The sequence below is a fragment of the Phalaenopsis equestris genome, unplaced genomic scaffold (genome assembly GCF_001263595.1).
Source record: "Phalaenopsis equestris unplaced genomic scaffold, ASM126359v1 Scaffold000004, whole genome shotgun sequence".
NCBI lineage: Eukaryota > Viridiplantae > Streptophyta > Magnoliopsida > Asparagales > Orchidaceae > Phalaenopsis > Phalaenopsis equestris.
In genome coordinates, this window is record NW_018164446.1 from 283,523 (window position 1) to 295,779 (window position 12,257).

A 12,257-nucleotide genomic window follows, 5' to 3' on the forward strand; every position below is an offset into this window, starting at 1 on the left:
CCAGGGTCGACCCTAAAGTCAAGTAATCCTATAGGGATTCTTCTTGAATTCTCTTATAATGATCTTATCTACTAAATGCTAGAGGTTAAGATCAATATGTGGAATTTCAAGTTGAGTAAAAAGAAGAGTTTTGAATTTCTAATGGTGGGGGTACCTTTTCTAATTTTCTAAGACTAGTCAATAGGAAAGTCCTATGGCTAGACCTAGGCTACTAAAGAAGTTTTCTAGACCTCAACCAAAAGTGAGGTCAACACACAATAAATTGGACAATTATTATGATAATTTGGATGATAATTATGATTTTAACTTCGAAAAAAATTCAAATCAACTCCAAACTCAAAATATCGTCAAATTTAGCTCAAAACTTCAGAAGCGACTAATTTTAAGCTCATCATAATTTTCATCAAAATATCAATTTTCTCTCTCCTTGGGCGGGGTCTACACTTTGACCCAAATTTTCATGAAATAAGAATCACTTCAACCAATAATGATTGCATATTTTTGAAAATCTCCCTTTTAGGTGAGCTAAGGTCGTCATTTTAGCCATAACCACTAGGCACACATGTGTCTTAAGGTGGTACATTCATACTTAGAGTTGGCACACTCGTGTCTAAAGGTGGCATACCGGCGCCACGTAAACACCCTGACGCCACTCAAGATGGCGCTTAGGCACCCCCATCCCCCTTCTTTTTAAGCATATTATCAGTTGGATGTAGCAGAATGCATCACCGTACATCTCTTTGCCACTCAGTGGCGCTTATGCACTTCCTCCTTTTCTCTCAAGTGCTCCATATTGAGGCAAGACACCTTAGCACCACCTAAAGTGGTGAATAGGCACCACATTCCCCTCATTCCAAATTGAGGAGCAGCACTCTAGCGCCTCCCACTAGCTGCATGCTCGCCTCCCAACTGATGCCTCACTTCGCTTTTTCTTACTCTGATTTTGAACCCCCAACTTCTCCTACTCTCTAATACTCTAACTCTAACTATTAAAAGGAGTCCTCACTCTGTCAGAAGATCATGCTCTTCTCCTTTGAAAATTTTAGACAAAAACACTCGGTCTCTCATCCTTCCCTCTTGTCATTTTCCACTCTATTCGGATGCTCTTGTTCCTCTCTTACATTCTAATAATCTTTGGCCTTCCATTGTAAGTATTATATTCTCTCACTTTTCTTCTTCTTCCTGCCTATCATCTTCTACCCTCTCAGTCTACTTCTTTTCATTCTTATATTTTATTTTTTACTTCTTCTACCACCTCTTTTTCATCTTCTTCATTTTACATATCCTTCTACAGTTTTCTATGAACTTTCATCTTCTTCAGTCTCTTACTTCTTGTTCCACTTTATTTCCCAAACCCTTTCTTCTAATCATCTATTCCCCTTCTACTTTTTTCATCAACACGCCGCTTCCATCTTATTCTACTATTTTTCTCCTTCTACTTTTGTCTCCACACACTGCATCCATCTTATTCTACTATCTTCTTCTTCTTCTTCTTCTTCTTATTCTTCCTTTATTAGTACTACACTTTCCATTTTTTTCTCCATGTAGTCACTTTCATGGAGGCATTTATAATATTCACTCTCACATTGCTATTCTATGTAAAGTTAACTTAAATTACATATATAGTTTACCATACATTAAGTTTTTACGATGTAGAGTTCACTATCTGGTTCTATCTATTCATGTGTAGTCTAATCCATAAAAGTTTTCTCGATGCTTGGTATGTTTCATGCCAGTCCACTTTATGTAAATTTTCTTCATGCTTAGTATACTCATGTGCAGTCTACTTTATGTAAATTTTCTACATGCTTGGTATGCTTTATGTGTAGTCCACTTTATGGAAAATTTTCCCATGTTTGGTATATATCATGTGTAGTCTACTTTATGTAAAATTTCTCCATGCTTGATATGCATCGTGTGTAGTATAATTTATGTAAGTTTTCTCCAAGTTTGGCATGCTTCATGTGTAGTCAACCCATAAAATTTTTTTCCATTTATTTTCTTATGTCTTTGTATGTGAAACTGAATGATAAATAAAACAAATAATTTAATAAAAAAAAGAGAAAGAAAATCTCTCGTGTGTATGTTCTCTTTGTGATTACTTAATAAAAATGAAACATAAAATCCCCCAAAATGAGTTTTAAAACCTTTTAAAATGAAACATGAAATTTAAAAAAATGTATTTTAAAATTTAAAAAAACAAAATCATTTAAATGAATTTTAAAATGGTTTAAAAATGAAATTTAAAAAAATTAAAAACAAAAAATAGAACTTAAAATCTTTTAAAAGAATTTTAGAACAATTTAAAAATAAATTTAAAATAATTTAAAAATAAAAGATGGAATAAAGTAAATATTAAACTTAAATAAAATAATTAAAACCCTTTTAAAAGAAATTAATATAAATTTTAAGCCTAATAGAATTATTTTAAGACCAAAATATAATGATTTAAAATGGAAAATAAAGCCTCTTAAAGATAATTCACAAAATCTTTTTATGAGAGTAACTTAAAAACTTTTAAAAATAAACTTAAAATTTCTAAATACTTTAAAATAATAAATAAAATATTAATTTCAAAATACTTTAAAACACTTTAAATTTAAACAATTAAGATACTTAAGTTTAAATACTTAAACTAAAAGAAAATATCAAAACACTTTATCAAATAAAATGTAAGAACACTCAAACCAAATAAAAATACCAAAACATTTTAAATCAAATAAAATAACTTAAAACTTAAACCAAAGGGAAATGCCAAAACACTTTAAATCGAATAAAATAGCTTATAAGGCTTTAAACATTTTAAACTTCTAAAATAACTTTAAAGCTCAAACATTTTAAAATTTTTAAAACCCTTAATCCAATTGAATTTTAAAATTTTTCAGAAGGCACTTTAACATTAAATCACATAAATTTTTAAAGGTTAACCACCTCATTTGAGATGTGTGAAGGAAACTGAGGTAGAATAAATCCTTCGAGAAGTACATTTTGGTGAGTGTGGTAGCCATTTTAGTGATAAAACCTTGACGCATCGTGTTTAGAGGCAAGGCTAGTTTTGGATGATCCTCATGAAGGACATGGAAGAGTTTTTAGAAGATGCGAGTAATGTCAGAATTACACCCCATTACAAAATCAACTGACCCAAAAGCTATAACTGATGTCAGTCCCTGACTATTCACTATTTGGGAACTTGATATCACTAGTTTGTTTCCCCCCTCAAAAGCCCAGTTAAATTTTCTCATAGTCATCGTGGATTATTTCTCAAAGTGGATAGAAGAAAACGCCCTATCTTGAATCCCCACAAAAGTAGTTCAAAATTTTATTTGGATAAACATTATTTATCAATATGACTTACCCCTGATACTTATCACTGACAATGAAACTTAGCTTACAAATCATGGAGTGAGATATTTATGTCAAAAAGAAGGAATCAACCTAAAATTTGTGTAACGGACAAACGGAGGCTGGAAACAAAATCATCTTAAACCTTTTAAGGAAGAAGGTCAAAAGGGCAAGAGGTAATTGAGTAGATTTACTCCTCTTTGTCTTATGGGTTGTCCAAACCACACCATCATCGGCAACCGGGAAAACAACTTACATGATTTCTTAAGGAATAGAAGCCATGTTGCCGATCAAATACAATCTCACCGACTGAAAAGAAGTGAATAGTGAAGGAATGATGTTTGCTCTCGATCTATTAGAGAAAGTTCAAAACAATGCAGCACTCTGACAAGAAGAGATAAAGAGAAGAACTGCTTGGTAGTATAATAGAATATCTTAGAGATTGAATTTTCACCAGGTGATCTAGTGCTGAAGAAAGCCGATTCAATTATATGGGGATAATCGGTCGATAAGCTCAATCAGACCTATATCATTATGTTCATCATCAATCAACAAGTTGCCCCTAGAGCTTAAAAGCTAAAGTTATACACTAGAAAAAAGATTCACAAAATGGGAAGCTGAGATGATCTAAGAATTTTTTTCCTTTAAAAGAACTACATTGCATCGATGCTTGAAAAGTAGTTTTACGACTCTCATACTTATGAATTTAATTTCATATGAGCTTTTATTTCATTTTCCTATTTTTGAGAAAAAATTAATTGTGCGATTACAATTTCGAATTTAAACAACACCTGGGAAACTAAAATGTCAATGAAACTCACACGAGATGATACTGGGAGAACTATAGTACCTAAAAAGAAGACCAAAAGAAGTGTTCTAATGCTCAATCTCATAGCCTCAAAACTTAAAATTATTTAAGTATTGAGAATCAATTTTTAGAATTCATTATCTGCTCAATAGCAACACAGCTCCGCAAAGGATTTCGACAAACCCACTATGAAAAATTATGATCGATTAGCGTCTTACTAGGTGTAGATTGACCAAATGAAAATTTTGAGCATGTTTAAACAAAAAATTTAGGTCCACCTAAGAGTTGATATCCAAAACAAACTGATTTGATGCATAATGGCCTAACAACTAATGAAATCATGAACAACTGATAGTGACACCATGTTGTCTGACTTACTCACACAAATGAAATTAACCTTCAATCCTTAAGCGGCAAAAGTAAAACTCGAGCCAAACGAAGATCAGAAATTAATCAAAGTATGAAGAACGAAATCAAGATTCAAGTAAACAAAAATTATAAGTAAAAGTGGCCAAAAAGGCATATTTCATTCATTTGATCATTCATTGCACGTAGAAACAAAAATTGTCATGTACATGGGGTTGTTGGGTTGTGTGTTGGATGATCCATCGTCTGCCACATTATCTCCCTCAGACTCATCTTGGTATTCAGATGCTGAAGGATCATAAAAAAGCTTTTTAAATTTTTTGATATTAGAATACTCAGGGTTGACCATCCCCACTCTAACAAACTAGTCAACTGTAATGTTCTTATGATACCCACGTAGTACTTGACCTGGGTATCAAGAAATTCTCTGGTCGCCTTCATAGTGGCCATCTGCTTGGTAATTCAGTATTTTTCTCATGAACAACAGACACCCACTCAGACACTATTTCTAATTCCACTTTTATATCCCTCAATTAAGCCTCAGCCTCAGCTGCCCTAATGGTCGTCGCTTTCGCCTGCTCCCTAAATAACCTTGCTTTAGCCTCAGCTTTCATGTCCTTATCTCTTATGGCTAAGTAAAGCAAAGTCATATGATGTGTCAAAATATACCCAATTAGTTAGAAGTGGTCGACTAAATGACATACTTCAATAATGCGGAGGTAGTCCAAGTGCTTTTCAAGACCTGTTGACCAATTGATGTCTGCAATGGTTGTAGCATACTCAACCAATGTAGAGTTTAGGCGGAACCGATCCCTCTCAATGTTTATTAACTCAAAGTTAGAATGCAAATTCATAACGACCTTCAGTTGCTTCTTCTGCAAGGGAATCCAGTGATCCTTATTTCCCTTCATATTTCTTGGAGGTGAGGGAAGGAAGTAGTCAAAATCAGAAGTCAGAGCCTTGCCTTTTGTTGGTGCTTTGCTTCTTTGATCGATTCATGCTCCCCTCCCAAACTTTCTTTAGAGCTCTCCAACTCCATTGGGTCGGCCAACGATTGTAGAAAGGGTTGAATAGCTTCCTCCCTTTTAGATAGGGAATGTGACCTGAGGTTGAGGGCCAAAGAGCCTCTTTTGTTGAATTTCATCCAACCCTTGATCCTAGGACAGAAGGAGTCAGCTTCTCTCAACGATCCTCCCTTTAATCCCCTAGATTCATCAAAGCAGGGTTCTGTTTGATTAATATTAGTTCCATATTAACCTTATTTTGAATAACGATTGAAGTTTTGGAGACTGGGTGTATAAGTTTTGAATGTGGGATGGCATAACCTGTCAAGTCACCCTCTTCCATTTCTTTGGCCACCCCTTGCGGAGTGGCATTTATTCTCTTTCTCTTTATTGGCTCTTTCCTGAAAAGCTATGCAACCTTGTCAAGCTGCCACTTCCCATCAACTTTGTCTAAAACAAACCATGATTCTGGATTCATCAAACCATACTAGTACATATTCAACACCCGATTGACTATTATTGGGTCAGTATACTGGAACACTAACAATTGCTTCCTCAAGATGACCGATTCTAATGCTTTGAGTTGGGGGGGGGGGGGGGTTCCCTTTTCTCTTTTTTGTATGGGCCACCAACCGACCTAGTGGAAACCCTCAAATGTTCACAATAACCCCTCAGAAATCAAAATTTCCAATCTTTTATCTTATTTTTTAAGTCAATCAAGTAGAATTTCATGGTCGAACCAAATACCACGTATCTGTCTAGCTCTACTCCGAAAGAAATCATGTGTGAAAATATTTCCCTCGACCATAAAATCTGTATCGGGTGTAGGTAAATTATGTTAGTTATTACAACCGCGAGCTTGATTTAGGTTGGGGCAACCCCATAATGGTTGAGGATTGATCAATTTTCCACATAAAAGGGCAGTAAGAGCCCACACCAAAATTGGTCTCAGAAGAAGATTGGGTCGTCCCTTAGATAACACATTGCTCAAACTTCTGGCTTTACTTATTGCAACACGACACTTGTATCATAAACACAGGTGTTGTCTAGTATGTTCATATTGAATGAAGATAGGGTCGATCGCTTGTTCGCCCTGACTGAACTAAACAATTTAGGATAATATTTGTAAGTTGTATAGCTCTTAAGAAAACTGAGCAAGGGAAGAAAAAAGTGAAAAAAATGAAAGTGTAACTAACTCTCTATTTAACTCTATGTATATACACATAAAATCAACATGAAAATTGAGGACACATAATGATGAAATATTTTTGAAATTTTATAAGAATTAAGAATTCAGTTATGGTTAGACATCGACTACCATAGGCAACATTATACCTTGACTCATTCCCCCCTAACTTATATTTCTCAATTATCTATTCTTTCGCTCGAACGTGAGAGATTGAGTTAGCCACCCGGACTTCTGCCAGTTTGTTATAAAGATATATGCGTAGAGGATGACCAACTCTTCCTTTATCGTCAATATGACATTCACCTTTTAAAGGCCCGCTGCTCGGGAGAAGGAATCCACTGTCTCGTCCATACGTCGGACCAATGACTCATGGGAGCTCTACAGACCATCTCTTTCCTTCTGGATGTCAACAGGAAGCAGAAGAGGGTATGTCACCTCAATTGGAGCAAGGGCAGAATGTCCAATGGGTGCCTCTGGTACAAAAAGTTACCCAACATCTGTAGGCAGAGAATCGATGGTTTGTACGGTTTCATCTACAACATCAAATCAATTATCATAAAAAATGGATCCTCCGAAGGAATGAGATAGATAAGTGAAGAGGAAAACAACCTTGAGTCAGGAATGTGGTAGGAAGAAGGATCCGAAACATTAAGGAATATGAAATTAATAGAAAAAAAAGAAAAAAAAACCATATACCTGTGAAATCGCTGAAGAAGCCGAAGGAAGCCAGGAGTGCGGGAGGAAAAAAGATTCGGAGCTGTAAAGGAAGGATCATCGTTTGTTATCCACAAAATGGAGAAGAAAAAAAAAACATATTATTACCTGCAAGATCCCCGAAGAAGAAGAACGATGGGGGAAGGCAGCAAAGTGCTGGAGGAAGTTTTTTGGTGCGCATGAGGAGGGGATTAGAGGTGTAAACGAGCCGAACACGAGCAGGTCAGTGGAGTGAAGATGGATGAGTTGGTGGTGATTATGTGGAGATGATTAGGGGTGTGAACGAGTCGAGCATGGGCAAGCCTAGGCTCAGCTCGGTGTTCGGCACGTTTATATTTCGAGCTCAAAAATTATGTTCGTGTTGGGGTCGTTTACTTAGGGAGCCGAACATGAGCCGTTTTAACAACCCTAATCACATAACCATAAGATGTTAAGAATTGGGGCAAGATTTAAAACATCATTTGAATCTAATTTAATAATCTTTATTCTATTTTCTTTATTAATATTTTTAATTGATTATAAATTTTTGTAGCCTCGTAGTCAATTAAATTTTTAAAAAATACTACTCATCAAAGATATATTTAGTAGTATTTCGAGCCAAAACGAGCTGAACACGAACGAACAAATATTTGTTCTTGTTCGGCTCATTAACTTAGCGAACGAACCGAACACGAGCTTCTTAACGAGCCGAACACGAGCTGCTCGCGAACAACGAGCCGTTTTGACAGCCCTAGAGGGGATGGATCTCGGTGCACGGCTAGGGCGAGAAAGCGTTCGTGGAAGGAGGTATGCAGAGGGAACAAAACGATAATATTTCTTTCAGAAAGCGGGCAGCTGAGTATAACCCGCAGCCAACTTTCACTTGAATTCTTCAAAGCCAGATCACCAATGACGCGCCAAACGAAAAAAAAAAATAGCGGGCACAGGCCGTGACACGACAAAAAAGTCGCGCCAAACAGAGCCTTAGTTACACCGCACATAATTCTTATGTGCTGGTATATTGACACCTAAACATTCAAATTTCCAAACATAGCAATCAAATCATTAATATCACAATAAAAATAGTCATAATACTACTTTTTAAGATTGAAATATACACAATGCATAAATTTAAAACAAAGTGTTTCGTATGTAAATATGAAAGTTCAGATTTAATAATGTAAATACATAAAAATTGCGTGGCTGGAATGTAAATTTCCCAAAAAAAATCATATTTATATTTTATTGTTTTATGATTATCAATTAATTGAATTAACTAAAAATATCATAAATTTCCAAAAAAAAAAAAAAAAAAAAAAAAAAAAAAAAAATCATTAAATAAATTTATATTAATTAAATCCCGACCCTTTGTTCTTCTAATGCTGCCCGCAAACCCCGTCTAGCTTCCACTTCGTCCTCCTGTCGCGTCCGAAACCCTCGCGATACTGTCACAACTGGAGCTAGATGCGAAGGTGCCCGCAAACCCCGTCTACCTTCCACTTCGTCCTCCTGTCGCGTCCGAAACGCTCGCGATACTGTCACAACTGGAGCTAGATGCGAAGACAACGAGTGGATCGCAACGTACAAAGATCTCTGAAGCTCTCGTAAAAGTCCCATTTCCACGCCGCTCCTACCCCACTAACCCTAGTCTTTCTCTTCCTTCCTCTCACCACCCATCGAGCGCTTCAGTTCCGCATAATCCCGTAAGTCCGCCTTTCAACGGGATTTACTAAATCCGGTATTTATGCAAAGCGGAGGAGAAAGGGGATTTAAGATGCTGTAGGATTTAGGTTTAATCCTGCTACCCAACAGCCCCTAAGTTAATAATGCCTAAGCTGAATTTTGCTATCATTTTTACTTTTTGTCGGCATCCTCCATCTCTGTATTTTTTTTTGCTGGTGAATATAATTAATATATGAAGTTTAGTCATATAGTATGAATTCTTAAATTGTAATATGTGACTAATTAATTATGTTCATCACCTGCTTAGGCATAGACAACAATTTGATATGATTAGTAGCTTAGGATGCAATGGACTGCCATTCAATTAATTATTATATTTTTATTCGTGCGTTATAACTATAAATAATTGATAATTAAATTTATTTATGACTTATGAAACAATTTATCTATAGTCAACACTTTATAATTATAATTAAAACCTATTTCTCATATGTTATTGAAAATAAGTGAGCTAATCAGATTAATTTATCAGTTTGCGTTTAGTTGAAGATAATATGATAGTCAATTAAGAGTACTCACTCCTACTTGGCCGTTAAATATTTATTCCCTGGCAAGTAGTCATGCTTAGTATTTAGTAGATAGCAATTTGATTAATGTGTGATTAATTGATGTATACAGTTTCAATGACTTCACTAAAACCGAATGGGTAATCAAGTTTTGATGTTATTGGGTTAAGAATTGAGAAATTTATAGCTACTTTCCAAATTGAAGTTTCATTGGTACACTAAAAGGTGTTCTATTTGAAACTTTGTTAAAATGGTTTTTGAGAGCAGTTCATCTATTTCCTATTGCTTTTTTTGAATGAGATATTTTCCCTTCTAATTCCTTAGCTCAATGGGTACATTTTCTTGAGAATTTTTTAAGTTTCATAAATTTTGATGGAATAATGGGTTTTGTAGTTCAAACATTGATTTTGGTAATGTTGGTTTTTCCGTGAATGTACCAGGAAAATTTTTATTTATTTACAATGCATGATTAACAGTTGTTAGTTTGGTGGCTACAACTTTGGAATACTTCCTTAAATTGCATATTTTTGATGCTTATGTTGAGCAAGCACAAATATATTGACAGTGTCAGTGAGAGTAGCATTTGTGTTGAAGATATACTTGTAAAAAATAGACTAAGGTGGGTTATGCAAGTATTATAGAGGGAAAATGATGAAGGGACAATGCATAATACTGTATTAACTATGAGAAGAGACAAATTAAGGTAAAATAGCTAGAAAGTGCAAAATGCATTTGAAAGTTCATTTAATGCCTCTCGTAGAACTCAATAGGAGTTAATGGGGCTGATGATGATGATGGGAAAAAGTTTTGAAGAATGTTTTTTTTAAAGTCATTTGGGAGAAATATCTTAACTAGATACACAAGTGGGTTGAAATTTTGTCGTCATTGGGCGTGATAGCAAGAACTGATATTGCTTTTTAGATGAGGATGACTAACTTCTACTTCTGTTAGGGCTTGTTTGGTTTCTTGAATTTAAAACACATTTGAAAATTATGAGTTTTTTGGATTCCATCATCTGTTTAAATTTAATTAGAAATCAATGCAATTCTAAACTCCACGAAGTGATGATTTCAATTCCATACTTAAATTGGGTATAATAAATAAGCATTTTTTTAAACATATTTTTCCATCTGATTGTGATTTTCCTACTTTTTTTTTCTCATGCACTTTCTGTCTAATATTTGTTGGAGTGGTGATTGAAATTTGTTTAATTTCTAGTATCTTTTTTAATTAAGATAAGTAAAATTTTTTAGCACTTAAGGTTATGTTTATTTGTTTTGCATTGTAATTAGTTTGATCACCCTGGGAGTGAAGGATACTGTGTAAAGTTAGCCCCTGTTTAATATTTTCATGTTAAAAAATATGTATTTTAATGAGTTATAAAAAAAGTTGGAATATGTAAAGGGTTGAATTCAAGCTAGGAAAGCCTCAAGCATATGCAATGGGTATGGGTTTTGGATTAGCTAAATGTTAATGAGAGTGAATTTTGTAATGGAAATTCCTTTTTGTTAATGTATAAGCTTAATGTTTGAACATCTTTTTTTGTTAATAAATAAGCTTAATGATTTTGATATGCATATCGTTATTTGTTTCTTTTTTCTTGAAAATTTTCATCATTGAAAATCTTTTACTTATGCTTTTTTTTTTGAAGGATTTTAAGATACGTAATCTCTACATGATATGTTTCCTAACTTGGTAAGTTTTCTTTGGAAATGGAAGGCTTAATGGTGAGAGAAGTTTCCTTGTCATCAATCTTTAATTTGAGTATCTTGTTCGTTTATTCAACTTCTTCATGTTTTATGGTTCTATACTTAGCTTTAATTGTGTGCTGCCTTCTATTAGTTGGAATTTGATCATGCGCAGGGATTAATTTTTGCTGGTGTATGATGATCTCTTAGGATCAATGCTTAAGTCGTCATTCTATGATATTAGGCAAATGTCCTTCCTTAAAGGCCCCGTTAATGTGAGCGTTTAATTTTGTTCTTTTGAAATGAGTCATTTAATAGCTAAAGCATTTATTTTTTTCATTTCTCTGTTTTTACTTTCATTTTAATTATTTTTTTGGACCAATAGGTTCAATGTAATTGTTTTTTTTAAAATTTATTGTGATGAAATTTGGGAGCCTCCTGATGTCTTTTTTACATAGATGGCACCTTTGGAAGTCTCAGCCCTAATCAACATGTCAAAAAAAGTGCGCATGGTTAATGTTGTAAAATGATGTTGCCGTCTTTTGAAATCCTCTGCGCTAAGAAAGGTTTAAAAAAAGACTGTATGGAGTACTTGTATGAAAATTTGATGTAACATATCATTTTCTTTGTTTTGATAAAAAAAGAGTGTAAGGAGATTATTTACTATTTTGCGGACATCACTTATGAATTTCCCTTGTCATGCTATGAGCGCACGGATTCCATTTGTTGCAACAAACATATCCCATACTTGATGCATTTCTTATACCTTATTGTAGACGGGGTTGCTATGAGACTACAAGATTTCGATGAGTTCAAGATGCACAACAATTTTGTCCTTTTTTGGCAGGGTGTTTTTTTTCCTGTTTAGAAAGAGAAAGAAAAAGAAAAAAAGAGTGCGGTAGTTAGAGTGAGGGAAAG

General features: G+C 34.4%; 2 protein-coding genes across 14 annotated transcripts in view; one reads left to right on the forward strand and one right to left on the reverse strand.

Annotated features, from left to right (window-relative positions):
• Positions 1 to 12,257, reverse strand: part of LOC110018170 (cytosolic isocitrate dehydrogenase [NADP]-like) — a 103,665-nt gene that overhangs the window by 61,888 nt on the left and 29,520 nt on the right. The gene's annotated exons all lie outside the window — the stretch shown is intronic.
• The window catches only part of LOC110018171 (mediator of RNA polymerase II transcription subunit 21), a 21,205-nt gene continuing 17,739 nt past the window's right edge, over positions 8,792 to 12,257 (forward strand). For 3 of the 13 annotated variants that reach the window (XM_020715385.1, XM_020715392.1, XM_020715398.1), the window contains exon 1: positions 8,882 to 9,105. The gene's annotated coding sequence lies outside the window, so the exon portion shown is untranslated. The other 10 variants (XM_020715387.1, XM_020715393.1, XM_020715386.1 and 7 more) reach the window with 9 other exon arrangements.